Source organism: Talpa occidentalis, unplaced genomic scaffold (assembly GCF_014898055.3).
Source record: "Talpa occidentalis isolate TD23 unplaced genomic scaffold, MPIMG_talOcc4v2.1 talOcc4.6, whole genome shotgun sequence".
NCBI lineage: Eukaryota > Metazoa > Chordata > Mammalia > Eulipotyphla > Talpidae > Talpa > Talpa occidentalis.
The window spans coordinates 136,440,835-136,465,357 of record NW_023604972.1 but is presented as its reverse complement, the minus strand read 5'-3'; the positions used below and the strand labels follow the sequence as shown (position 1 = coordinate 136,465,357).

The following is a 24,523-nucleotide window of genomic DNA, read 5'->3' as shown; positions in this document are numbered from 1 at the left end:
GTCCAAGGGAAGAACAAATAAATGGATTGTCCCTGACATATTATTACTGAAGAGGACGCACACACAGAGAATAATTTTAGACCAAACTAGCTTTCTAGAATTATCATGCAAATCACTACAGAATAGAATAAATGCTTTGTAATTTAGGGGGAAACAGAAGGATTTTCTGGGCTTCTGGCAAAGCTTTTTCCTAACTAAATCATTTCAGGCACAGCTTTCGCAAACGCGTCTTCTGCTGGTCATAATTATGCGTCTCCCACCCCCCACTGTTCCGAATTACTTTGTGCTAACACCAAAATTGTTCCACAGAGAGTCGGATTTATTTGCTGAAATGTGATGAGGAGAAGCGGGATAAGCGGCAGACTTCACTCGCGGCGCCCGTTGCTAGCACAGCTGTATTTCTGAGAAATATATTTCAGGCCTTTTGCTCCATTTCTTTTGTAATTTAATAACTGAAGTACAAAGCCCGTGAAAGCTGGGAATGTGTTGGAAGGTCAGTGAGGAAAAATGTGCGTGGTGCACTTAGGAGAGACGAGGGAGTTAAAATAACAGGGGAAATTGATCATTTATGACCTTCCCGGCCAATGGCTTCCAGCTCACTGTCTGCTTCAGCTAAAGACCAACCCTGGCTTGGGGCCACCGAAGGGCGGGACAATGAGCACATTCAGGACCAGAATTCTTCTGTTCCCCCACTGCAAGCATTATTATTTGTTTAAAAGTTATTTCAGGACTCTCTATGGAGGGTGAGATTTGAATGTCAACACAGAGAGAAGGCAGCTGCCGGCCCCAGGCTCTGAAGGGCAGGCCAGCGCCTTCCACACGTCTCCTCACCTCGCACAGAACCTGCCTCTGCAGCCCCCACCAAGCGCTGCCAACAAAGTCTGCCTTGCGTGCCCAGAGGGCTCTCTGTCAAAGGCCCACATGCACTGAAACCCCAGAAACGTGAGCCTCCCCGAGTGAAGAGCTGGCTGGTTTTCCTCCCCGAGGAGTGAGGAGCCTGCAGTCTCCACTCGGGACCGCGAGTGAGGGGGATGCAGGTAACATCTGGGCGGTTCCCAGGACCTAGAGCGCCGCCCTGGTAACAAGCCCGGCATGCCGACCGGGCCCTTTCCTCAGCACTTGCAGGAGATGAAGTCTGTTCTGGGTTGGAGATGCACTTGCCGCTCCTGAGCCTCCGCCGCTGTGGCCAGGGAGAAACAGTCTCTGCGTCGGACACGGCTCCCTCCAGACCTCACCAGACGTGGGATCTCGGGCAGGTGTTTTTCTCTCTACACCCCCACTGCCATAAATGGAGTAAATAAAAATCTCACAGAAATGACATGAAAATGCACTCCATTTAGCGTGGAGGCAGGCACTTAGCAGGGAGGCAGGCACACAGGAGGGGTACAGAGTGCTGGTCATGGATAGGTTGGCCCCGCTGTCCTCGGAGCAGGAATCTGGCTGAAGCTTCAGACCAGTAGGCGGAAAGCCCTCCTGCTCCAAAGTAAGGTGCTGACCACGATCCTTCACGACTGACTGAAGGAGAGAGTCAGTCTAACCACCAAACTGTCTAGCATGATAGATGCGATTTTGTGCAACATGCAACTTTAATGTCTACATTACATGCCTATGATGTATGCAATATTTATACCCATACATAATGTGATAGATGCAGCAGTTCATTGAAGAGGATAAGCCAAAACAAGATTTGCCAGCCACAGACGAAGCTGTGGGTTCTCCTTCCCTCAAGAGAGGTGCTTTTTCACCCTCTCGAGCTAACGAAAGTGGGGGTTCAGGCTGCTTCTTTCAGAAGAACCTGGATATGCTGGAAGAGAGAGAGACTGGCATCCTGCTCCCTGGTGCGGACAGTGCTCTGAGCACGAGGTGGACGTCCCGGGAGAGCTTGGTTTTTGTTTCTCAGGATCTGAGCCCAGCACTGACACAGCCACTACCCCACGACCACCACCAAAAACAAAACATCACCAAATTGCCACCACCATCACCACCAGCACAAATGGCAAAACTTGTTGCCACCAAGGCGGCAAAGCTACTGCTGAACAAAGCCTTCGCCTACGTTTCTTGGACGTGTCCTTTGTATAAAGGGACAGGATGAGGGATCCTGGGCCCCACTCCGGGTCCTCGGCGTGGTGTCTTCTCTCTCAAGCTTTAAAACATGTGCCTTTCCTGTCTCTGCTGAAATCCAGCATCTTCATCCTTTAATTTAGGGTCAAGGAGGACAGATATGTTCCTGAATAGTGTCTGCTTTTTTGAAACTCAACCCTGTGGCTGATTTCATTTCTGTCACCCCATTGGCCTCGCTGGATCCAGAAGCAAATCTGGTTCCCCTCGCACCGACTCCTGCCCTGCCAGGCAACCTCCTCTGGTTCTTTCCAATTCCACCCCTTCTCCTTTATTTGACTTTCTAAAAATGTCTCTTAGAGAGTCCTAAATTTTGTATTATGTTGAAATAGTGTATCTTCTTAAACCATTTTCCATCTCCCTTTGTAATGAGCTAGAACATAAATAAATTACACAATATGCAAAAAAAAAAAAAAAAAAAGGAAATGTTTTTCAATTGCTATTTCCAGGGGGAAAATGCTTTTAAATCCTTACCTCATCATGTATGGACTACAAATGTAGCTCTTGGGGCTGTTTTTAAGCAAATCTATAGATCTATAGATCTATAAATCTATAGATCTATAATCGTATATGTAGCATTTGCACATGTAGCATTTGCCAATGCATTATATCCCCTTGCAGAACTCAGGTGAAGTCCCTGCAGCCTGGAGTTAGGCTCAGCACAAGAAGGGCCTCATCCTTCAACCAACACCACTTGTTTTGGATGGAGCTTACAGGCTCTTACTCTCCTTGGGAGGGCGTCTGGCCCCAGTGCTAAGCGTGTGCCATATGTGACTTCCTGGCCAGATCACGGGCGAACAGTCGGAAAATGGTTATAGACACATTTCTCTGGAAGGATGCCGCAATCCAGGCAGACTTACAGCTTGCACTGCAGCTCTCCAGGAAGCAGCCATCACATCTCTGTGCCCCGAATTACGGAGCCCTGCAGAGGTAGACAGTCACCCGGGCGTGAGGGCAGCACGGCGGGGAGGTTGGCCCATTTGAACACTGTGCTGTCCTTTGACAGCCTGGGCTCCCGGGCCCCTGAGCTGTCTAAACAGGTGGCACATGGGCTGGCAGGGGGGCACCTGAGAGAAGGGCACCACTAGGTAATGGATGGGGCCAGAACCTCCTGGGCGCCTGCTCTCATAAATACTCCAAATTTTTAAATGGGCAGCGAAACGGTCAGCCTTCCTCAAGCAAGTCTTTTGATAAGAAAGTGCCCATCCCCAGAGACCCGTCTTCAGCCCGGAGGGTCTCCTGACGCAGGAAGCTGTTCTTGTGAACCACGAGCAGCTGAGGGACACATTTTCAGTGTTTAAATCCAGATCTGCACATTGTGTTGCTCCATCGCTGCGGGAGGATGACCCAGTTGCTTCACATCAGTGGCAAAAGCATCCCGTCAAATTCTGGACACGACAACTCTCGAGCCTCAAACGACACCAAAGAAACGAGGCCTATGCTCCAGAGCGCCGCGACCTCCCTGCGCAGGAGGGCCCTTCTCGCCCTGTTGTCAAGCTCTCCATGCTCCCTGCTCATCGTCCGCACCTGCGTGCATGCCATCAGAAGGCAGACAGTCAGTAAATGGTTGTTTAATAAATAGAGCTGATGGAAAAGAAGAGCTGCTGGTCTGGACAACACTCCTCAGTGTGACTGCATGACCCCCCACACCCACCTTTCCCCTTCACCCCACTCGGGGTCCAGAGGGAGCAGCGCACACCAGCGCAGGAAGTGTCGGCCCAGCAGGTGCTGGAATGTGGTAAGTCCCAGTTTCGGGCTAGAAGGCCCGCCTGCCTTTGTGGGATCCCCAGGCTGATGGAGGAAGAACAATCAAGCTGAAAACGAGGAGGGCTCAGGGAGAGAGAGGCGCCGCCATGCTCTCCAGGACCGAGTCCGGGGTGCCGGCCAGGACTGCAGAAGGCTTGGGGTTTGGGTCTGGCTCCTAGAAGCTTAGGAAGCAGCCAGACCCAGAGTAGACATGCTTGTGGGGGTGTCTTGGGGGGCTTGAGGCTCCTTGCAGAGCTCCCAGGATCCCAGTGAGGTACAGGAATTGCCAACCACACTGTGCACCCCAGGGTGGTATGGAAGTCACCACACCACAGCCTCATGGTGGTGCCCGGCCTGGTGTGTGTGCAAGCGTGTGTGTGTGTGTGTGTGCATGGGTGTGTGTATGCATGTGCATGGGTGTAAGTGTGGGTGTGTATGATGGCAAGCATTTCTATCCCTCCAATGGAATGGAGTCTCAAAATTAAATTCTAGAAAAACACAAATGCCCATTTTTGCACGCTGAGGCAGCCTTGCACAAAGGAGCCCTTTCCTCCAGCTGTGCCAGGCCAGGCGGCCACGGCATTTGCTTTGCCCATCCCCAGGGCCATGTCTTGTCTCTCCTGACCATTCACAGGGGTGGTGGCAGTGACACCCGCAGCCAGCTGTAATCCCTGCTTTTTCCTGGCTCCTCCCTGAGCGACACACTACCCCCACCTCTCTGCAGGAATCTCTGGGAAGTTGCAAGGAAACTTCTAGAAACCAGAGGCCAACACAAGACCTTCCTGGGTTAGAAGCTCAGACAGTTCTTCGTGCCGAGATGCTTCCATCTCTCCAGTGTCGCCAAGTCTACCTCTGCCCAGCAGGTCTTTGACAATATCCGCGGCTCATGAGCAGCCGCCTGCTCTTTCCAAGCAGTGGGGCTGCTTCATCCCTGGTGACTTGCCTGCCCGAGAGCAAGGCTGCTGTGATGAGCCGGCTGTGGCCCCGCAGACACACAGGAGGTGGTGTTTCCAGCCAGGGTCCGTAGGGCAGCATCTTCCTTCACTTTTCCTCGCTTTTCAGATGATGCTGCGTTGCTGTTCATCCATGAACGTCGATGGTATACCCTGGGGCACGGCGTCTTCCACTTGGGATACAGGATGGTTTCTGTGCTCAGAGAAGTGAGGAGAGCAGGTGCAAGAGGAGGAGACCCTGGGGTTCAAGTCCCTGGCTCCCAACTCTCCTGAAACTGAAGCATGTTTCCCAGGCTGGGTCCCCAGGCAGCCACGATTAGCCCCAAGATGCCAACTGCGTGGCCTACTTAGAGCTTGGTTTTCACCGACCCAACAGTGACACTAATGGGTGCTAATGGGTGACGGATTTGCAGCCCATGAGCCAGTGCAGCTAAGGTGGGGGGAGAGTGAGAGCTGCTGCAGGACCCTCTGTCACGCCCACCAGCCTTGCAATCGGGTGTTTAATGTCCTGGCTCGCCGTCATGACTCATAAAGCGATGTCAGCTCCAGGAGGCCCGTGGGGAGCTCGCTTTGGAGCAGAGGGGCCAGCAGACACCGCCCGGGGTAGCCCTGCGCACACAGGCCCGGGCTGGAGCTCTTTCTCTTTCTCCCACAACGGAGATAAGCTCCACCAGTAATTCCCACGTCAAGCTGCTGGAAAAAGCCAATCTAACGTCATTGTATCGTTAGGTGTATTATAAGTCAGTTTGAAAAAAAATTGAGCAATGCTCACTAATTTCTAGGAAAAGTTCATTAGAAACTAGGAACCCCAGGGACTGGCTTTGGAGGCCCCCAGGGTGGAACCTGGTCACTCCGCTTGCAGGCTCGTCCGTCCCCAAGAGCCCACCCCAGGCCCCTCGTGTGGGGCACACCCCTATCCTGAGTTCAACTCCAGCTGCCTTTCCACTTCGGCGTCTTTCTGGTGAAGGGGCGCCTCTCGTGGCCAGCACAGCATCTGGCTCCTGCCCCCTCTGCCCGTGTGGGCGTGGGGGCGATCACCAGGGCCCCCAGGAGACTAATTATGGGGAAGCAGGACTCCCAAATATGATTCTACCTGCTCTCACTTGAGAATGGAGTTGAGTCAAGCAGAGCAGAGTTCCAAGCATCGCGGGCTGTGGGTGCACACCGCGCGCAGAGTCCTCTGGAATCCAGCCCGCCACCCTGGTGACTCGGTTGCTTAGTCCGCACGTCAGCTGCCCAGCGATCCCTGGGCCTCTGGGGAAAGTCATCCAGGCAAAAACCATATTTAAGAGATTCGAGTATAAAGTTCTCTTAATCCTGAAAGTCTCCTTCCAATGACCTCCTCATTCTCCTTCTTTCAAGGCTGGTGGCAAAAGCATTCTGAATTCTGAACACATGAGCACAACTTGAATCCAGGGAATTTGAGATGTCGCTAAATCAGGAAGCATCTCATAACCAAAGTCATGTCAGCTTAACCAGCAGCATTTTTCCCTTATAAGTACATAAAATAATGGTGCATTTTATAACCAGTGGCGCTTTAGATTCTATGAAATACAGCAACTAAATGAGTCCTTTCAGAATTCAAGGTCCTTTTTTAAAGCAGGTTAACTGTGTTATTGGATTTAATTCCTATCTCAGTCAATTTTCTCCAAATTTGCAGAAATCGCACCGCGCAGACATGTGCGGGGAGGGGAGGCTCCTCGGGGTCAACTGCCCCGGGTTCTCAGGGGTGTTCCCTGACGGGAGAATTTAACCCAAGAGAGTTCCATTATTTAATAATTGGGAAATGAGTCACAGTTTTCTCCGAGACTTGGACACACGAACGTAAATCATGGGCCTGTCGAGGTGTCCTGGGGTCCAGGGTTTCCCTTGCTTAAATGGCTGTCAAGCCCCTTCTCTGGGGCAGAGAAGAACGCTGAGAAAATGGACTCTGGGTGATTAGACAACTTGCCCCAAAGGCCAGCTGACCAAGAGACTCAGCCGGGAACGCAGCCTGAGTCTGTGACCTCAGCTCCAGCCCCTCTGCACCGAGCAGTTTCACGCACCGGTTTTCAGCGACACCAGTGGGGCAGCCTGGTGCCGTGTCTCTTGCCTAATGCACTTCCCTAGAAATGTCAAGACTCACAAGCTAACAGGAGTAAAGACAAATTTACACTAGCGCTCAAGCCTCTTCCCCCCAAGTTGCAGACGCTTCACTGCGCTGGAACGTCCACTGGAACCTGTCACCCAGTTGCCGTCAAGGTCCAAGGACGTGTTTCAAGGCAGGTGGAGGTAAAGGACAGGCGCTAAGAGACGGTGGGGATACCCCATCCGCACAGGTCCCCAGTGTCCCCCGAATCCCACGAAACTCCCTGGGCAGTGGTACCCCCCAGCAGGAGGATGCTGCGGGTTTGTGACTCTTTCACTTCTGATTATGAAAATATCCGTATCACACCGCACTGCACCACAATCATTTGCATTTTTATTGTTTTCACTCAAAGGCTCCTAAGTTATTTAGATAAGCACCATTAAACAAAAATCTGAGTAATTAGTTCTTTTGATGCATCCTGGTGGCAGCTCAGAAACTCGAAGATGTTTATTAACAATGCAATCAGTCCCAGGTGGGACTTACTATAAACAGAGTCAGCCCCAACGTGCGTGCTCATTAAATCCCGAGCAGGAGTTAGGTCTTTCTCTCCCCGCGCCGTTCTTCATCCACCAGCCCCTGCCACGAGGGTACGATCGTGGTGTCTTTCTCGCCACTAAAAGGCCACAAATCACTGCTAATGTGGAGCCCCAGAGGGCAGCTGGATGCAGCCACACTCTTCAGCAGCCACAGTCACAGAACTTCAGAACCGAAGGCATCTCCGGGACCAGCTGCCTGAGCCTCCTCACTTGACTCACTGGGGAGGTGGTCAGTCAGGGAAGAGACTTCCCCAAGGCCCCCAGCTGCTCGGGGCCACAGCCTCTGCCTCTTGCCCCAGGGAATTTTCACCCTGAGAATCTCCATATTGTCCCCCGAAGCCAAGGGATCCAGCTGTTCTGCACTGGACCTGGGCAAAGCACCCCTCTTTCCCCAGGCATTAGTAATGTCTAGTGTTGTCATAAAATGCAGTCAATGTGAGTATCTGTAGGATCTTCAAAATTCACCACAGGAAAGATTTACATGCCAAAAGAGGAGCGGATTTTACTCATGTCCATTAGCAAAGAGCTGAGAGGCTGGGCTGCTGCCAGAAGGAGACCTGGGCTTGCCTGTCCTGAGAGTTCTGGGATACGCAAAGAATCTGGGGGCGCTGGGTCTGGGAGGCTCAGCCGGGGAACTCTGCTTCAGTCTGGGTCCTTCCTCCTGGGGGCTTTCCTGCAGCGGAAATGTCACCGCTAAGGAGGCCTCTCCCCTGTGTTTTGTAACAAGCAGCCCATGGGCAAGATTTCAAACAAAAGGTTTCCTGCTAATCTCCCTCTGTCTCGCTGATGCAGGATCTCCAAGGGCTGAACAGAGTCGGGCTGCCCGCCCACCTGCTGAGCACCTCCTCCTGAGCAAGTCAGCAGGTGCCCGACACCTCCCTGCCTATCCGGTCTTGAAGGTGTTCACCGGGAAAGGTCTAGAACCTGCTCAGTGTCCCCAGCACCACATTTGCCTGCTTCGCCAGCCCGACGCAAACACACGTTTTTCACTTGGGAAAAATATTTCAGTCGGGGAAACTCTCTTCGAATTTGATCCTGATTTCCTAGTTTTTCTTCCTTTTATAGCAGAGTTCTGTGAAGATTTAGGGCCGTTCTTTCTGACAACAGGATTTTCTCATAATGGACTTTTTCTCATGCATGGACTTCATTTTTAACTCAAATTGCCGCTGTCACCAGGTGCCACAGAGACACCTGACAAGAGCTTGTCGGCCTTCCCATGAGGCTCAGTCAGTTGCAGAGGGACAGTCGTCACCTGCCTGAAGGTGGTGGAGGAAGCCAAAGGGTTGTGGGCCCCCCAGTCCCTCTTGTTTTTGGGGTGCTGTCTTTGTGCCCAGAGATGCTGCTGGTCAAGCTAAAATGTAGAGTCAGGCAGGGGCCTCTCAGCAGGACAACAGGACAAAGTCTTGGTATGAGGAACGTACCGGAAAATCAGCATCTGCTGAAGCTAGCAGGCAGACAGGGCGGCCAGGTTAGCAGGACCAGCTCGACACCCTGACGGGAAGTTAAGCATAAACAGGGAGTCGGCACAGGATGCTTTGATCAGCAGCAACAATGGAGCCCCCGGGGCAACAGCCCCTACTCACCCCCCCCCAGCTTGTGCAGACATTTATGCACCTCCAGTCCACATCCCACCACGTACATCCTCCACACACTTGCCCGCCTTCCCCAAATCTGACACCAAAAAACCGTGAGACTGGCCAGGGGGACGGGGTTGCATCCCCAGAGATGCGGCCCCTCTGGGTCTCTCACTACTTGGACTTTGAGTTGTTTTTCCTCCCCCCAGCACCACTCCCAATGCTGCCACCCACAAGGCGACAAAGGGTCGGTGAGACGCCTGTTGAGATTCGGTCTGAAAAGGGGAAGTCGGCGACCGAGAGGAGAGTGGGGTTCAGCTCTGGGTTCAGGCCCGGCAAGAACAAGATTCCACCAGAACCAATCAGAAGCACAAACTCGAAGATGCTGAGGTGTGACCCCAAAGCTGATGCCGAAAAATGCCTTAACTTGTTTTTTTTTTTTTTTATTTTCTCCAACCAGACAAACCACAGAGACCCTCCTTACAGAGGCTCCAGACGAGCTTCGCCAACCGCTTGCTCATCTTTGCCACTAATCAGGGCCCCAGGCTGCCCCTCGGCCTCTCCTCCCCCCACAACCCCGCCCCCTAGGATGCTGATGAACTAGAGGGGTTTCTGAGTTCCCCAGGCTGAGCTGAGCAGCACCGCTCTTTCCTACTGGCAACAAGGAAAAAATAAATTAACTTGGAGGATTTCTTGATGGAAACAGTTTACAATCAAACACCCCACTGTTGACAAAATCATCCTGTCGCTTCACGCCTCTCTGCCAACTGCATAATTAGTGTCATTACCAGTAACTCATGGAAATATAAATGAATGTGATTATACAAGACGAAATTGCATAAATATGAATATGTTATGGAGCCTAAGCTGGGTCACAAACTGTACGTGACATGGAGCTGGCACTTGTTTCCCGGCCGGGACCTCCCATCCCATGCCCAGACGAGGGATGCCAGTCACGATAGCGCTTTACCGAGATATTTCTGGGTGGACATTACAGAGAGCCAGTGGTGAGGGCAGAGGAAGGACAAGTATCCTCTTTAGAACTGATTTTAAAATGCATAAAATTTTAAGCAATTTTTTTTATGTTTAGGAGACGCAATTTCATTTTAAGAGTGAGCTACATGGAATATCATCTCAAAGGAAAATATCTTTTTAAATAAGTGAGTGTCAGATTAGATGCGTCTGACTTGACATCACCTCCTGCTCTGGGCCCAGCAGGTCGGACCAAGCTGTCAGACTTGCCACCTTGGGCAGTTGCTCCAGGGCGTGAAATCCGCTTCCTCTCTTCCCTGCACCAGCCCAGCTCACACGCCCTGCCTTGGACGCCCCAGCCTGGATCCTGCAAAGACAGACTTTAACACTTCTTAGACTATACGACATAGGCCCACATGCTTTTCTGTCTGGGTTAATGCCATCTTGGAATTTCCATACTTCCATACTTCACTCTCCCCTCTCCCGGGTCCAGGACAGGCTGAGAGGCCACAGGCGATCCTGAAATGCATAAAGAAAATCACTGCATGAAATGGCACGTTTCTTAGTTTCTATAGAACATAAGATGAAAATGGGGAAAAATTGGAGAAAGCCCAGGTATTCTTTTCAACAGGGTGAGAGTGAATCCTGGAACAGGTCGCAGCACACACAGGAAGCAGACGGTGCTCCTTAGCACTCGCCAGTGGGGCTGGGAGATCACTGCCTGGTCAAGGAGGTCACATGTTCCAGGCGTGTGCTCCATCAAGGAGGCATTGAGTCTCGCGTGGTATCACTGGATTATTAGCTCGATGAGGGCAGAAAGTTTTTTTGGGTTTCTTATAGTTACAGTGGACAGAATAACCCCACAGTGTCTGCAGCTTGGTCTCTGGAGCCTGGGACTGTGTTCGTCACATACTGCCGATTTGCAACCATCCCAGGTCAGGTAGATTCACCATCAGGTAGATTCACCATGATTTGAAAGGGAACTTTGGAGCCTTGGCATCATTTTTGCAGGGTGTAGCAGTGATCTTGTGCTCTGGTTTCCCTCCCATCGGATTTCATCAATGGGGTGCACCAGCTGGAGCCTGTCCACTCTTTTTGTGGGTTCCTGGCCTGGCTGCATGCCTCCACTGAAGCCAGCGCTTGCCCACTCGCTCCTCTTTTGGGATTCGGCTAAGGCTCCTTTCTCTTGCCTGTTGCAGCCCAGGAGCCATCAAGTATCCTCATCATCACCAGACCCAGAGAGCTCTGCCATCCTTGCTATACCCCAGCCCGCACCTTTGCAGACAGCTGTGCAAAGGTAAAATCCCGCCATTCCTTCAGTAGACTCTTTTCTATGACCAAAGTTTTAATGCTTTGTCTGCAAGCCTCCCATATCACTTTCACTTGAAAACACAGACCAGAAGGAGTTACACGCCCTGCTTATCTGGGGCTGCGAAGTTCCCTCCTCTCAATGACAGACAAGAGAGATCCTGAACTTGATGGAGACCAGAAGACTCTACCACAGAGGCAGTGATAGATGTAATTGGATGATGTGACAATTAGCGAGAAAACGGTCCCTTTGCCACTTCCAGCACGTAAATCAGTACAGAACTCATCCCAGCTCCTTGCTGGTGTGATTGCAGACAGATGGGCACTTCCAGGAGCTGTGATCAAATGCGAAATTACCAAATTCAACCCCAAGTTGGCAGTCAGGTTGGGCTAGCTGCTTGCTCTCAGGGTAGAGGAGATTAGCCATTAGCTCTTCAGAAGAATAAGCAGGGCAAGTCACAGACTGTATGAGGTAGTGACTGGGTGTGTCCTCACTTGCAAAGGACCGTCGAGAAGCTTTTGAGGAGCTAGAATGCAAGCACCACTTAGAGGGCAGGCAGTCAGTGCTGTCTTGAAAATATTTGTCTGCTGATTGAGTCAACCAAGCAGCAGTAGCCACAATAAGCACCACGGATGGCCCAGGGCCCGAGGGTGCCAGGAAGACCCCAGTCCTGCTCTCCCACTATCCATCTGAACAGAATTGGGGCAACTTGGTCAAGGGTTTTTTAAACCTGTGATACACAGATATACCAAAATAGAGCTCCTAAAATGGAGTAAATGTTAGAGTACAGTTGTATGTGTTTCCCTATGGAAAGGACTCCCCGTTTTTAATAGACATCACAGCACCCATTAACTCTTCCTGCATGAAAAAGGATAGAACCACCAAGTTCAAGGTGTCCAGTGGTCCTTCCAGACCCAACATCTGATGATCCTATTGTCATTTCTGGTCAATACGCGCTCAAAACAACGACATTGGCACCAATGTGCACAGTGCACGGAGCCCTTGCATGAAGCTGGGATCACCACCCTGCTTTCCTGAAGTCATCATCTTCCAGACCAAGAGGAAGCCTGGAGAACCGCCTTGTTGGCAGGTTTCAGGTGACCGCCTTCAAATGAGGTCAGTTCATAGACCTATACCAGCATCAGTAGCTCCGAAGACCTGCTATATCCTGCCTATGAAAACTGAATACTAAGGCAAAACAATGTTTCCCTAGGGAAGGAGCTTCAGATTACCTGGTGATGACAAAAACTTGATAACTATGGTTCATTTAAAACTGTCATCAGTAACACCAGAATGTGGGAAAATGAACTCTTTATTGGAATTCAGAACATTATTATTTCATAAAAATGAATCAATATCTACCCAGGTATGGGACAATCCCCCGAGTCTTCTCATATTCCATATACTTTCTGAAATGTTTATATTAAAGCATTGTACTCCACAAACTCAAGAGAAGGTTGAACATTTCATCTGACAGCTTTCCCCAAGCAGCTCTTACTATATAGTATTGAGCTAATTTAAGTGAAATATAGCACATTAAATAAGCTTAATTACGTCTAGTGTTTCTCTTTTTACAAGGTAAAAGATAAATCTTTGTGATTTCTCTGGGGCCTTTGGGAAATCCCAGAGTTAGTTTAGGTGTAAAAGATATCTGAAATCTTTATTTCATTTTACTCTAAATATAGGATCCAATCTGGGTAAGGCAAAGTCAAAAGTGTTGTCAGAGGCGGTCTGGGCACACGTTTTTGACTGGATCACAGGGACCCAAGACTGGGTGCCCAATTGCATGGTGACCTATTTAATCAAAGTGACAACAAAATATTTTGAAATAAACATAAAAGCTATACATTCATAAAGGACCTAATCTCTTTCACAAGTGAGAAAACTTTGTTCTTGGGTTTTTTGAACAATCAAGGACATAATAAAGTCAACATAAAGCACAGAAAACTGTTCTGGTAAGTGCAGGTTCTCAGCAAGGCAAGAATTTTTCACAGAAGGTAAAGAAAAATCTTTTATCTTAAAAACTATGGCATTCATCTCTAAATCAGTAAGAGAAGCCCAACGAAAATGAACAAAGTTAACTAAAAGCTTAACCTACTGTATGGCTTCTTTTCAGATGTAATTACAAACCAATAATAACATTTATTTTCAGGTCTTATATTTCACAAATTTCTTTCATATTCTGGAATATACTGACTCTAATATGTGGTTGGTCTTTGATATCCAAAATTCCATTTCACTTATCAAATAGGTATCCAAGAATTATGCATTAATTAGCTCAGTTTGATATAAGTTTAAGGTTTTAAATTACCTAAAGACCTTGGAAGTTATGTTTAAGCTGACAAACTACAAGCTATAATTACTATTGATATTGAAAGTTTGTTAGAATAATGAATCAATTTAGTTGAGCGCAATTAGTTTTCATAATCCTTAACACTGTGTAGGAGTATTTATTATTAGCTCACGTGGTCATGAAACACATAGAATTTTATAAAGTTCTGACTCTTTTCTGATTCATAATTTTGATGAGAAAATCAACCAAATAAAATAACATGTATGCTTATACCTGGCCTGTACTGATCAGTCAGACAAAAGATACAGACTTAGTTGGAAACTGTAACTGTTGAACCAATTCAATGCACCAAAGCTATATCTTAATTAGGTAACTTGAGATTCTTAAATGGTTTCTCATTTAGCAATTTGTATAAGAATGATTTTTTACTATATGACGCTCTTAAATCATTAGAAATTCCACTTTGTCACTTCAGGGGAGCTTTTAAAATATTTGATTCATGTAAGCAAGTATAACTCTCCAAAGAACCATCAGAAGAGACCATCTAAAAGAGACCTAACCTGGTTTATTAGCGTCCTCTGGAGAGAGGAGGGAATCTTCTTCATACAGTGAGAGAACAAAGCCTGTATCGACTACATGCCCGGACACGTGGACAGAAAACCATGGGAACAGACAGTTTCAGCTCCACGACACACACCAGTCAATGGCGATGTTGTCCATGAAGGTCAATGAAGGTTGGCAGGCCACGGCCCCGTACTCACCTGGGGGTGCACGATGGATAAACTTCTAGGCCTCTCCTCAGACACACCAAGTAGAACTAGGGTGGGATCCAGGAATCTTCATTTCAATAATCTCCATGTTACACTCGGACAAATTCAAGTTTACATTTCCCTGGGGAAAAAGCAGTTATGACTGAAAAATAGATACTGACATTTTCCGATAAATGGTACACTGCTCAGTGCCTTCAAAGCAAAGGTCATGCACACTGACACTCACTCGTCCAGATGATAGTGTAAAATCCAGGGGTCACTGTTCTAAGGTGCTTTGTTATGCTGTGTGGTGCATCATACTTGCTCAGGCCACTCTGCCCATTCCTATTGTCTGTCACTTCTTTCTTATAAATGGTTTCCATAAATAAATGCAAACCAAAGCTGGCTCTTTGAAAAGATCAATAAACTTGATAAAACTCTTACCATACTAACCAACACAAGAGAGAAGACACAGATTTCCAATATCAGAAATGAAAGACAGGTCATCGCTGTTGATGCCGCAGACATGAAAAGGTTAATGAAAGAATAGAATGGAGAATTCTAAGCCCACAAGTTTGACGACGTAGATGAAAAGGACCAATTCCTTGGGATCACAAACTACCAAAACTTATATAAGGAGCAGTAGTTCAAATGTGCCTATTTTATTAAAGAATTAAGTTAATAATAATCTTCCACATCAGAAAGCACCAGACCCAGATGGGTTCACTGGAGATTCTACCAAACACTTAAGGAAGAAATAACCCCAGTTCTCCTGGGGCCTCCCTGGTGTTGCAAGTTTTAAAGTCTCAGTGTTATCAAGCTACGGCCCACCACTGTGACATAAGTTCAATCCCTGGCCAGGGAGCAGCAGACCTCTCCTGTCTTTCCGCTGCTCCCCTCAACAGTGTATTTCAGTAGATCTGCCTGTTCTGCTCCCCACTCTGTCTCTGGTGAATCCTCTCACCTCCCATACCTATGGTCTAGACCCCAGTTGTTGTATGCATTAATAAAAATAAATCTTACTAAAAAAAGAAATAATCCCAGTTCTCTACAGCTCTTCCAGAAGATGAAAGTAGAGGGGACTCTTCATAACTCATTGAATGAGGCCAAAATTCAAATTTCAAATTTGATTCAAAATTCAAATTCGAACCACAATATCAAAACCAAATAAAGATGCTACAAGAAAGAAAACTATAGACCAATATATTTCATGAGCACAGAGAATATATTAGCAAATAAAAGCCAATAATGTATAAAAAGAATTACACCCCACGATCAATTGGGTGATATTCCTGGTATGCAAGCCTCTCTCAACATTCAGAAATCACATCAATCATTGCAATCCACCTTGTCAACAGGCTAAAGAAGACAAATCATATACTCGTGTCAATAGCGGAAGAGAAAGATACTTGACAAAAATCCATAACCTCGTCATGATAAAACTTCTCAGCACACTAAAGAAGGAGAGAAACTTCCTCAATTTTATTTAAAAGCATCCCGAGAAAGCAAAAGCTAACATGGCAATTAATGGTGAGGGACAGGATGCCTTTCCCTTAAGGCTGGGGGAGGAGACACTTCCTCCCCCACCAACCCCATTCCTGGCCTAATAGAAACCCTAACCCAGTGATGAAAGTCATACAGATCAGAGAGAAAGAAATGAACTGTTTTTAACCATAGATGATGTGATTGTTTCTGTAGAAAATTCCAAAGAATCTACGAAACAATTCCTTGAACTATGAGAGAGCATGACACGGTCATAAGAAGGGTGGCGCCTCCCTGGTGGTGCAGGGGGTTAAATGTCAACACAGTGAAGCAACCCACAACCACTGCAGCAGGAGTTCAATCCCCAGCCAGAGAGCAATCCACATGGCACAGCAGACCTCTCCTGTCTTGCCCACTGCTCCCCTCAGCAGGGTATCTTAGTAAATCCACCTGTTCTGCTCCCCACTATGTTTCTGGTGAATCCTCTCACCACCACCCCTCCACATGTCTGGCCTGCACCCCAGCTCTTGCATGCATAAATAATCTTTAAAAAAAAAAAAAAAAGACAGAAGAGGGCCTCCCATGGTGGTGCAGGCAGTTGGGTGCCATGCTGTGAAGCTGTCCGCAGCCTCTGCAGCGCAGGTTCCATCCTGGCCGGCCGGCAAGGGTCCCACATGGCACAGCAGACCTCTCCTGTCTCGCCCGCTGCTCCCCTCAGCAGTGTAATTTGTCAGTCTGCCTGTTCTGTTCCCCGCTCTGTCTCTGGTGAATCCTCTCACCCTCCCACACATCTGGCCTGTACCCTGGTTCTTGTATAAAATAAATAAATAAATCTTTTTTTAAAAAAAAGACAGAAGAGTAACTGAGGCACTTGCTTTCTTACAAATTGTTTCTCTTTCACTGTGGAGAAAAGCTTAACCCAAAGAAATGGGCATGACACTCCAAAGTGGTGGCCAAACTGAGGAGAAAGTGCCCCATCCCATAGGACCTAACCAGCCTGCAAAGATACCATCACGTGTGCTCTTTCTGTTACAGGATATGCCTCATCTCAGATTTTCTTGGGGGGCTGGAGAGAGGACGGATGCTAAGGAAGTCGTGCTTTGCGGGGAAGCAGGCTCACCTGAGGGGACGGTCTTGATATCAGAGAATCTGGCATGGCTTGGTGAAGGGAAAAGAGAATTTAGTCCTCCTTCGCACAAAGTGAACGTCAAAATGTGCACTTTAATAAAGGAGAGAGGAAATTGTGTTGCAGCCTTTGCAAAATCATCTTGATTTTCTTTCCCAGCATTTAGTTATGCGCTCTGCTGTCATTTTCTCGCCCCCCCTCCTCCCGCAGCCGCTTTCCTGAGGCTGCCTGGTGCCTCTGCTCAGCGACCCCATGGCTACTGTCCAAGCTGGGTGTGCGCCATCAAACGCGAGGTTGGCAGCAGCAACTGTCCCTGTTCCCGCACAGCCTGGACTGAAGGAACCAGGTGCATGCTCAGGCCAGACTCGGGCTGGCTCTGACAGTCACATTCACGATGCTCCTTTTACTCAGCTTTCTGTGGAGTCCACTGAACAGCCTTCCAGAACCCTCCAATCTGGCCAAATCCCCAAATCCTGGACGATGGCCCCTGTGCTCCTTGGGAGAGATGCAACAGTGGGGTTTAAGTGGCACCAGTCCCGTGGGGTGCCCAGGAGCCTTACAACACCCACCATCACTTTCTGAATGCACAGAGCCTTGCACCAGCCCAGAGAGCCTGAGACCTCCCAGCTCCTCTTCCACGGAGACAGAGTGGCGGGTTTCTCCAGCCTCGCGGGGCAGCAGGAGAATACCCCGGCTGAGCTCTGCGCCCTACCAAGCAGGCTGAAGCTCTGCGGGGTCATTCATTGGCCTACCCAGCTGTCTTCCCCAACTGCCACCGACACAGCCCCCAAATAAGAGGCCCTAAGAAGCAGATACCTATTTGTAGGAACTTATGCATGAAACAGGATATTGAATCTTTTGTATCTTTGAGAAAGTCCAAGGACCTCAGTCTTAGATTTTCAGAACTGCTAAAACCAGGCTTGGACCTCCAGCTCCACAGGTTTCTCTGCATCTCAGCCGCGCTGTGTCCCTGCAGTGATGGCCCGGACCACAGAGCGACACGGTGGCCGTGTCTCTGGGCGAGCAGGGCCGTGTCTTGGGACACGGTGCTGCCACATGGTCTTGGGGACTGGCATTCTCCCAAGCGGGGATCTGTGTGAAAGGCTGTAATCATCCAAATATTTTCCTCTGGGTCCCCATTTTGCAAGACCGCACGGAAGTTGCTAAGAAACTTCCGCACGATAGTTACTTGTCAGAACTCAGAAAGGAAAGGGAAGCCAACATCACACTTGGGGAGAGACTCTCCTTCAAAAACAGCCTCTGGCTTCGAGAACAATTGCAATTTGTAAGAGTTCTTTGTGTCTAACCTTATGCAGAAAAGATTCCCTCTGGGATGGGAAGCTTCCCCTAAATTGGAAACAGAAAGAATTCTCTTTGGGGAATTCCTATCAAAAAGAAAGAAGAAACATGTCCCTTTGTGATTTCTCAGTGGAATTCTCTTGTACAAACACACACCAAGATAAAAAAGATAACATTCCGAGAAGCTTCTTTCTACATGGCCAGTCAGAGGAAAAAGAGACGTACGAATCTGTGAAGACAGAAGGTAATCTCTGAAACTTAAGTACAAATTCACTTCTGTTCTTCCTAAATAAGATCTATAAGGAAAGCTTATTTAAGCTTTCACCTTTGGAGAATTAGTTTTGTGAGATTTAAAATCAAATTGAAGAAATAGAACCAAGAAGTCACCCCCAAAAGTAGAAATGTTAAAATAAAGAAAAAAGAAAACAGCATTGCAGTATCCACCCTTGATGCCACGGATCTCAGGAAGACCCAGAAGAGGGACCGTCGGCTGCAGGGTCTGCGAGGCGCAGACGGGCAAGACGGGGTGGGCGGGAACATGGGCTGGGGTTAAAGGAGCGCAGAGGCAGCTGGAGCAAAGGACTGGACCAGGAGCGCAGCAGGGAATCCAAGGCCTCAAAACCACAGCGATGGTCTGTAGGCTCTGCCGGGGAAGCTGGGGGGAACAAACATAAACAGGCCTCAGGCAAATGAATTGCCAGGCCCTCCCAGCCAGCCTGGAAGAGCTTGTTCAGGGAGTCAAACGCCACGAAAAATAAAGGGAATGTCAGCAGAAGTCCAGCAAGAAAAATAACACAAGGATCTCATTACTTCACAACTTCGGGAGGATAAAGAGACGACACAACAATTGGGAGAGCAAAGCAAAGTGACCTTTATCCCCCCTAGATTTCCACAGGGAGCCGGAAATATATGACAAGGTCACGGGCTTACCGGGCAGGCTGCAGGGCTGCAGGCGACACAAAATCCAAAGAGGCAAAGTTAGGTGTGGAGGAAACTGAATGCAAAATTTAGCATTATTTCTTCCTAACACACCTTTCTGTCCCCCTCGGGCTGGTTTCTAATGGGGCACCATCTTGGAAAGTATCTTTTGGATTCAAGTGTTCTGATAGCAGTGGAGTTTCGAGATGCAAATCACTTTGAGCCAGCATGTGACCTGTTCCTACTAACTTACTAAAATGCCTGTAAAGACCCTCTTTGAAGACTCCCTCTTCCAATGAAATGAAGACTCACCATGGCCGGGCTCTGGAAGGCGGGAACATAGCACTTCCTCGCACTTTCTCAGTCCTAACCCAGAAGCCTCTTGAATGGAAAATAATTCTTCGCTTTATCAAGCAGCCACACACAACACAGGATTTAGATTTCCAGTTTTTGACTCAATGTCTTAAGAAAGTCAGAGATGTTGAGATTCACACATGAAGTTGCTTATGGCACATTTCAAGAATAAAAAAACTGCGAGGAAAGGGTTAAATAAATCATAATGTACACATGAGAGTACTTATAAAAACATATTTTAGGAAAATTTAACAACAGGGGAATTTGTTCACAATGCAGTCTCAAGTGATCAAAAGTAGACTAAAATTTATAGTTGGAACACAACTGTGTTTTACACACACACACACATCTAGAAAAATCCCACAAGCACATACATAAATGAGGAAACAGTATCATGTGTGGGTGGCAGGAACACAACTTTAATTTCACTCTTGATACCATTAAAATGACCTACAGTGCACATAGGCAGCTTTTATAATAATAAAAATAGTATACAATTATCTAAATAAAAAATAAATGAATACCTGGGGTGAGCCTTAGAACAACACTGAACTTTAAGACCATCATTTATTCTTGCATTAACAGAGATAAGTGAATAGCTCTTTTCTGAATCTCAGATAGTAATATATGCCCCCTGGGCTGGGGTGGGATGAGAGGGAATAATTTAATTAAAACAACATATTTTAAGTGTCAAACTCTAGCACCAGTGGGCATGAATAAGTTCAAGCTGAAGCCAGACCCATGGTTGCAAGTCTGCCATGACAGACTCTGGCAAGTCAGTCTTTCAATTGCCACTTCTCCAAGAGTGGGGGAAACCACACCGCCTTGTGGGCCTTCACTGTGACACCCTCCCACCCCAATTTGGAAGGTGCCTGCAAATGCAGCAAATGAGCCTTCCTGTGACAAATGCCAGGTGGCAGCAGGAGGAGTGAAACGATCCTTCATGATGGTAGCAGAACAAGACAGCAAGTCACACAGAGATGAAAATAATGGAAGACCTAATACAAGAATAAACGACCCAGCACCTAATTCCATAGCCAGGTCTCACATCAGAGCCCCTGGAATACATTTAGAGCGTGTCATTAAAAGTGGGTTTTCGTGTCCCACAAGGACATACACTAGATCACGCCTAAGACTAAAACGTCAGTGTGTCAAATGCACGTGGAGGTGGCCTCAGGCAATGAGAAATGTTTCAATTTCTTTCTATGAATATTTCATCTGAATTACATTTCTTGCTGTCTGGTGTGATGTTCACACAGGGCTGAGTTACTCACAGCCAGGGTGCTACTTGGCCTCTCAGATCTTCTTCATCATCTCCAAATAAAAGTTCAGTTTTACCCTGAAATATAGCACCAAAGCCAAAGATTTTGTAATGTGTTTTTTAGAATAAATCATTATCATGCATCCCAAAATATAACATAATGGAATATTTTAATTTTGTTGGTGAAAACTTTCAACAGACCTAGATAATCCTGAATATGTAGGTGTTTGATATTTTTATGCAAAAAGATGTTAAATGTTTACTTTAGATTCAAAACCAGTTTCTCTGTGAAAGCAAAACATGTAGGAAAGAATGCTCTAGAATATTTTTAAACACTTGAAACTGGCTGAGGATCAAGACTAAGACAGATTTCAGGCCCTCCTGGTCGGGGATTTCCTAGGGGAATGAAACAGCGATGTTGAAAGAAGGCAGGAGACAGCACCATAAACGCGAACGAGAGCCCAGGGCGTAGCTTTCCCCTCAGGCAGATTCACCTGGGCTGGTTCTGAGTTCCACAACGGCCTCTGGACCAGCCTTGGATGTATGTATGGGGGTTCTGTCATAACCCCCATAAGACCAGCCTCCAGCCTGCAGCCTGTGGTGTCCTCGACCACCAGCCTGATGCAAGCTTTGCCATCCATTTAAGAGAACATGCCAGAGTCGCGAATCTGACTATAACTCCATGAGGATAGCACTTGCCTCTTATCCAGGGGCTCGGGTCTGCAGCAAGGGCCGTCTTCGAGGGGGTGCTGGGAATGTGTCTGAACCCTTGGGCTGCTAGAACCAAGTATCGCAGACAGGGTCGTTCTCTCCAATGGGAATGTATTTCTCCCCATCCTGGAAGCTGAAGTCCAAGCTTAGGTGCCAGCATGGGCAGGTGAGCCCCTATTCTGGGCTGCAGACTTGTATCCTTGTGTGGGCGTTCTCTGGAGCCTCTGCCATAAGAGCACTAATCCCATTCATGAGGGCCCCACCCTCCACCCTACAGACTTGAGCATCCCCAAAGCCCCCCTTTCTTAATACCTTTGGGGATTAGGATTCAGCATGAGTCTTGGGGACACGCAAGCATTCAGACCATGCAGCTCCTCTGACCGTGTCTTCAGAGATGAGGTCAGTCCTGAGGTACCCTGTCTCATCATGCTCCTTTCCGGGGTCAGTGGGCTGGGCCTTGCTGGTTTCTGGACGATTTTGCAGTGAGTACTGTGACTAAATGATGGTGTCCAGCTTGTGGACAACCCTCTCGCTGCTGCTCCCTTCAAGGTCCGTGCACACATTAAGCTGATTTCTCCCGGGTGGGCATCCCGGGGTTCCCCACCCACATAATCGTCCTGATCTTTCTGAGAGTGACCTCAACTTTCGGGCTTCAGAGTGAGCGGACAGTGAGACCCCCACGAATCAAGTCATGTTGGAACTCGGACATGCTGGCCCGTCTGCAGCCCCAGCGGCCTCACCTCCCATCTCCAACAAGCACGTTCACCAGACACTGAGCGAATGCCTGCTGGAATCCGCGTCTTCATCCCTGAGTTAAAACACTTTCAAAGGCAATGAGCTTGTCCTCGCCTTTTTAGCACTGGAACTAAATGTTGCATTCCCAAGGAAAAAATCTTTACTTATAAAAAGCCTCCTTTGGGGAGAGAGGGAGAGATTCTTATCTGGAAAACGATGGGGCAGAAGGGTAACATTTTACAAGCGGCCGTAAAATCCAGGAAACGCTCCCAGCATGAGACATCTGGGAGGACAGACACTCCGACCCCAAGGGGGGTCAGCGTCCAGCTCTCTGAGGGCCTCGTTGGGGGGACAAGCACAGGCGTGTGTCTGTAGACGCCCGCCCCAACACCCCACAACTGCTTACGGGGCCACCACCTGTCTTCATGGAGTGGCCACAGCTCCTCGCCTTCTCCCTTCTCTGTTGTCTTCAGACACTTTTAAATCCAGCCATTTAAAGGCCGCTTAGCCTCGTCCCCCTCTACCTAAAAGAATCATCATAGCGTTGCATCTCGCCTAAGTCCTCCCGGGGCTTCTGAGCCATCACCTCCATATTTGACTCTAGCTCCTTAGCCATTAAGAAAAGTGATCCCATCGACCCACTGGCCCTTGGAGGTCGAGCTGCTCCTGGGGCATCTGCCCGCTCAGTGCCGTGGCCGCCTGGCTGTGCCCAGAGACCACCAGCCAGATTCACCCTCCAGACCCGGAGGTCATCCCTCTGAACTCAGAGCAGGGGCTGGGTTCTGCTGGAGCCCCCTGGGCCTGGCCCTCTGAAAAAGTACTTCCTCCCTGAACTCCTAACCTGAACTCCTTACCAAAGCCACATTTTAAGTTGGGGGAGGGAGCAGACCGAGTGAGTCCGCGGGTCCACCCAACCAGCTGGAAGGGCCTGGTCAATCACGGCCTTGAGGATGGCTGGGCCGCCCGAGTCTCCCAAGAGCCCGCGAGCCAGGATGCAGCTCTCCAACCCTGGGCACAGGGTCACCTGCCTGGCCAACCAGCATGTCTGCATAAGGAAGCCACGAAACTCAATCACCAGAACATGCGGGGTCCCTACCCTCAGCCTCCCACTCCCCAACCTACCCTCGAGAAGAGGCACAGAGGGTTCCCAGCCGCATTGTCAGGTCCACGGGCTTGATGCAAAATGCACAAACTCTAGCTAGAAACAAAAGTTCATCTTGGCTACTTTAGCAGAAACCTCGACACAGCAAGAGGGCTGCACCACTCTGCTTTCAAGCAGAATCAAGGACTGTGTCCCTATTAGTTGCCTGCGGTGCTGTGACAAAGCACCATGAGCTTTGTGGCTCACAGCAACAGACATTTCTTCTCTCACGGTTCTGGGAGCCAAAAGTTCAAGCTCACGAGGGCCAGCGGCCAGCGGGCTAGTGGGGCCGGCTTCCTCTGCAGGCCCCAAGGGAGGAAACTGCCTCCCCTTCCAGCCCCTCGTGGGGCCAGAGCCTGGCGCCCTGCGCCTGCCGCCATCACGCCTGTCGCGCCTGTCTCCACCAGATGTCCCTGCTGCCTGGGCCTGCCCCCACCTGGCCGTGTCCGTAGAAGCACCTCGGTCATATTGACAGGGACACTCCCTCCTCTGTGACCTCATCTCAACTCAACTGATTATACCTACAGAGATCTTCTCTCCAAATAAGGTGACAACCTGAGGTCCTGGGGGATTAGGATTCAACACATCCTCCAGGAGACATGCTGCAGCCCAGGACCCCCTCCTGTTCCGTTAAAGAGCCCCCGTCTTCCCCAACAAAGCAGCAAATGCATCTCTTCATAAAGCCACGCGGACTCAGACATGAGCGAGGGCTGTCCGGCATGCTATTCTCACCACTGCGCCGCCTCTGCCCCAGCTCCCCACCAGCCCTGCTCCTCCACAGGTGAGCCGTGCTAGCACCTGGATGTGAGCAGCCTCCAAGAAGCCTCCATTGGCTCCTGAGCTCCTGCACACGTCTTTGAAGGCATTTTCTCACTCTGCAAAATATGCATCTTCAGGGGAGGCTTCTGTCACTGGTTTTATAAAAATAGAATATTTTTGGTGCCTCTTCTGAATCTTGTGTTTTTCACACAATAACATCTGTTTAAGTCCCTCGGAACCATCTAATAAGGCTGTAAATCATAACTTTCCACGGTGGTGTAAGATCCCTGCAGTGTGGGCTTCGCCAACAATTAGCAGTGATTGTCTCAGCTCCTTGGGGATGGGGACGCTCTTCTGGT

At 48.8% G+C, this 24,523-nt stretch overlaps 1 long non-coding RNA gene across 4 annotated transcripts; it reads right to left on the bottom strand.

Moving 5' to 3' along the window:
- Positions 1 to 7,267: 7,267 nt before the first annotated feature.
- LOC119261114 (uncharacterized) lies at positions 7,268 to 23,723 on the bottom strand. Of its 4 annotated transcripts, XR_008549253.1 has the most exons (6): positions 19,516 to 19,945; positions 16,981 to 17,079; positions 14,391 to 14,520; positions 10,487 to 10,546; positions 10,253 to 10,394; positions 7,268 to 8,972 (listed from the first exon to the last, which is right to left on the bottom strand). It is a non-coding gene; the product is annotated as an uncharacterized LOC119261114 (long non-coding RNA). The 4 variants fall into 4 exon arrangements; XR_005128926.2 differs by lacking the exons at positions 16,981 to 17,079; positions 19,516 to 19,945 and adding exons at positions 20,832 to 20,896; positions 23,387 to 23,723 and having other exon boundaries at positions 10,253 to 10,546; XR_005128924.2 differs by having other exon boundaries at positions 10,253 to 10,546.
- Between the last annotated feature and the right edge of the window lie 800 nt (positions 23,724 to 24,523).